The sequence below is a fragment of the Cricetulus griseus genome (genome assembly GCF_003668045.3).
Source record: "Cricetulus griseus strain 17A/GY chromosome 1 unlocalized genomic scaffold, alternate assembly CriGri-PICRH-1.0 chr1_1, whole genome shotgun sequence".
Lineage (NCBI taxonomy): Eukaryota > Metazoa > Chordata > Mammalia > Rodentia > Cricetidae > Cricetulus > Cricetulus griseus.
Window position 1 is genome coordinate 93375390 of NW_023276807.1, and position 3947 is coordinate 93379336.

The 3947-nt window shown below is 41.3% G+C and overlaps 1 pseudogene; it reads right to left on the minus strand.

Annotated features, from left to right (window-relative positions):
• Positions 1-352: 352 nt before the first annotated feature.
• Positions 353-1874, minus strand: LOC100760487 (annotated as a pseudogene).
• Positions 1875-3947: the final 2073 nt, after the last annotated feature.

Sequence of the window (3947 nt, forward strand, 5' to 3'; positions counted from 1 at the left end):
AGCTGGAGAAACCCACAGAAAGAGCTGACATGAACAAGGGGCTGCTCATGGACCCCAGAATGATAGCTGGTAAACCAGGGATGACTATTTTTAACCAGCTATAATATTGCATAGTAGGCCTATTCAGTGGCTGTCATTTCTTCTGTAATTAATATCATATTCTCAAAACTGTATAGGGGATCAGACTCTGAACTTTAAGCATGTGGAGTATGAATTTAAGTACTAGACTATGGTATTGATCTACTACAACCCATTGCCACTTGGACATTGCAAGTACCTCAACTGGAAGATTTTTTTCCACTGGAAATTTTTTTATTGAGACCCCCACCATGTATGCAAGGTGTTTCTAGCCTTAAACACCTTCTTCCTTGGCAATGTGGTCTTTCTTGAGTTGTCCCATGAATACTTTCTTCTCCTTCATGGTCTGGAAATGACCATGGCCAAACTTGGAGGTGGTATCAATGAATTTCAGTTCAACCTTCTCCAGAGCCCATCATTTGGTCTGTACTAGCAACAACTTGTGGAGAGTGAGGACTGGCTTCTGGGTTACTACCACACAGCATTTGAGCATGAAAAAGTCATTGGTTACCTCACCATAATGGACAAAGCCACCCAGTGAGTTGATGCTCTTATCAGATAGATCATAGTCAGTGGGCACATTGTACTTAATCAGCTTACCATCCTTGATGAGGTAGCCTTGACCAATCTTGTAAATCTTTTTGTTAATCTCCATTTGGGGATTTCTGGCCAGCTCAAGCTACAGAGAAGGCCACATGGGCAGGGTACCAGGCTCTAATACAGGCAACCATGCACAGCTCTCAATGGGTCTTGTGGGACAGTTTCTTTGTATGCCAACCAATGACTTTGTAGCCTTTGCCTTTTGTCACCCTGATGATATCAATCATCTCATCCTGTCCAAACCTGATTCACAGGAACCTGTTGCCCCAGCCTCTCCCAGACCCAGTCTAGCTTTTCAGCCACAGTGCCCCTCTTCACCTGGATCTCCATCAAAGGTGCCTTCTGGCGCAGAGGAAGCAGACACATCTGAGTGTGAGTAATTATGTGGATAACTTGGCAGTACTTCTTCATGCTGTTAAAGTCCTTCTCCAGATATTTCTTGCCCTTGTCATCCTGCCATTTCTTACAGTATTTGTAGAAGGCCTTCTTAGATTTGTGCCACTTCTTGTGGAAATGCCTCTTACACTCATCACTGATGTGCTCAGCAGATACTGTTTTGTTTGTGGAGACCTCGCTGGTTTCAGTGTATCCCACAATGCCCACAACTACCAAGGGTGGTGTTTCCACAATGGATACAGACTCCACAAATTCTTTGTTGTTCACCTTGGATCCTGGCCTGTTAACTTCCTGGAGGATGTGGGTCATGCCAGCCTTGTAGCCTAGAAAGGCTGTGGGGTGAACAGGCTGGGAAGGATCATACTTGAGGAAGCTCTTCACCTTCCCTCAATGCCAGCTGCCGTGCTTCCGAGGCAAGAAGCTCAAGGACACATGCCTCAGAGCCTCAACTTCCTGTGAGACATTTTGCCATCACATGCTGCTGATAGAGCCAACTAGAAAATTATAACTTATTTTAAAACAATCAGAAGAATACCAAGTGTGCAAGTAACTATGCCAAAATATAGAAACAAGAAAATTTGGAACTCTGCGGGATCCAATACACCCAGAGAAGCCAAGTCCTCTGTACCAGTGCCACCTCCATCCACCAGTCCAGGTAGGTCATGGGCCATTTCTAGTCTGGGGTTCCGATGCCCTGCTCGGGGACATCGGAGGCCAGAGGACTGTTCACCAGATCCGAACTCGGCAGGATTCAACACACCCCGAGACTGCCAAGGTCCCAGTACCAGTCTTGCCTCCATCCACAAGAAGAGGACAGACATCAGAGTATTGGAACTGTTTGCATCTACCAGAAGGGAACCTTGGTCCCATGCCCACCAGGAGAGGAAGAGACTCCTTCTACACCCACCAGAAGAAAGGATGAGAAGAAGACAATATAAAAGCACATTCAACAACAGAAAACCCAATATGACACCACCAGAGACTAGGAACCATACACCAGCAAGACCAGAACATCACAATGCAGATGAAATAGAAGAAAATGACCTTATAAACAACTTCATGAAAATGATAGAGGGCCTCAAAGAGGATATGAGAAAATCCCTTAAAGAAATAGAAGATAAAACAAACAAAAAAAATACAAGATATCAACAAACCTTTCAAGGAAACAGCTAAAGACCTAAAAACTGAAATAGACACAATAAAGAAAGCACAACCTGAGGGAATGCTGGAAATAGAAAAGCTGGGTAAATGATCAGGAACTACAGGTGTAAGCATAATTAACAGAATACAAGAGATGGAAGACAGAATCTCAGGAGTTGAAGATACATTAGGAGAAATAGACTCATCCACCAAAGAAAATCTTAAGTCCAACAAATCCCTAACACAAAATACCCAGGAAATATGGGATACTGTGAAAAGACCAAACCTAAGAATTATAGGTATAGAAGAAGGTGAAGAAACCCAACTCAAAGGTGCAGAAAACATATTCAGCAAAATCACAGAAGAAAGCTTTCTCAACCTAAAGAAAGACATGCCAATGAAAGTACAAGAAGCCTTCAGAACACCAAATAGACTGGACCCAAAAAAGGTCTCCTCACCACATAATAATCAAAACCCCAAATATACGGAATAAAGATAAAATATTAAGAGCAGCAAAGGAAAAGGTCAAGTAATATATAAAGGCAAACCTATCAGAATTACACCTGACTTTTCCATGGAAACTCTGAAAGCCAGAAGGTCCTGGATAGATATTCTACCAACACTAAGAGACCAGATGCCAGCCCAGACTACTATACTCAGCAAAGCTTTCAATCAATATAGATGGAGAAAACAAGATATTCCATGACAAAACCAGATTCAAACAATACATATCCACAAATCTGGCCCTATAGAAAGTGTTGGAAGGAAAACTGCAACCCAAGGAAGTTAACTACAACCAGAAAAATATAGGCAATAGATAATCTCACTTTACCAACAGCCAAAAGAGAAAAAGGGTGGAAACCCACACATAAATTCACCACCACCACCAAATCCAAAACAAACAAGAATGAACAATCAATGGTCATTAATATCTCTCAATATTAATGGTCTTAACTCGCCTATAAAAACACACAGGTTAGCAGAGTGGATAAGAAGACAGAATCCATCCTACTGATGCATACAAGAAACACACTTCAACTTCAAAGACAGACGGTACCTCAGAGTAAAGGGTTGGGAAAGATTTTCCAATCAAATGGACCCAAGAAACAAGCAGGGGTAGCAATCCTAATATCCAACAAACTGGACTTTAAACTAAAATCAAAAGAGATGAAGGAGGTCACTTCCTACTCATCACAGGAGAAATCCATCAGAATGAAGTCTCAATTCTGAACATTTATGCCCCAAATACAAAGGCGTCCACGTTTGTAAAAGAAACATTACTAAAACTCAAATCACACATAAAACCGCACACACTTATAGTGGGAGACTTCAACACCCCAGTCTAACCAATGGATAGGAACATCGGACAGAAAGTTAACAAAGAAGCAAAGGATCTAACAGAAGTTATCACCCAACAGGGTTTAAGAGATATCTATAGAACATTCCATGCAAACACAAAAGAATATACCTTCTTCTCAGCGCCACATGGAAGCTTCTCTAAAATCGATCACATACTTGGCAACATAGCAAACCTCAACAGGTACAAAAAAGCTAAAATAACTACCTGTACCTTATCAGACCACCATGATTTAAAGTTTTAAATTGCAGAAAACCTACAAACTCATGGAAATTAAATAACGCTCAATTGCAAAATTCCTGGTTAGAGGACGAAAAAAAAAAGAAATTAAAGATTTCCTAGAATTCAATGAGAATGTGGACACAATATACCCAAA